The following is a 258-nucleotide window of genomic DNA, read 5'->3' on the forward strand; positions in this document are numbered from 1 at the left end:
AAATCACCGAACCCCTCACTGAGTCCCAATCACATCCGCGACACCAGCACCACGGAGCCAGGGAGGGGGCGTGGCCTGGCGACCTCCTAAAACCCACCAATCAGAGGCGCCCAAGATCTGACAGCCCTTGTAGTGCGGTAGGCTGAGGTTGTCATGACGACCAGGTAAGCTCATCCTGAGGCTGCGTTCCTCCATCACTGCAGTATCATGTTTAATAATCATTAACACCGAAAATACTAACTAAATAAGTACAGGTGC

The 258-nt window shown here is 52.7% G+C and overlaps 1 protein-coding gene across 1 annotated transcript in view; it reads right to left on the minus strand.

Moving 5' to 3' along the window:
* LOC134303547 (junction plakoglobin-like) overlaps nucleotides 1-26 on the minus strand; it is a 12845-nt gene extending 12819 nt beyond the window's left edge. The window contains exon 1 of the mRNA XM_062988987.1: nucleotides 1-26. This exon is cut by the window's left edge and continues 50 nt beyond it. The gene's annotated coding sequence lies outside the window, so the exon portion shown is untranslated.
* Between the last annotated feature and the right edge of the window lie 232 nt (nucleotides 27-258).

Source organism: Trichomycterus rosablanca, chromosome 2 (assembly GCF_030014385.1).
Source record: "Trichomycterus rosablanca isolate fTriRos1 chromosome 2, fTriRos1.hap1, whole genome shotgun sequence".
Taxonomy (NCBI): Eukaryota; Metazoa; Chordata; class Actinopteri; order Siluriformes; family Trichomycteridae; genus Trichomycterus; species Trichomycterus rosablanca.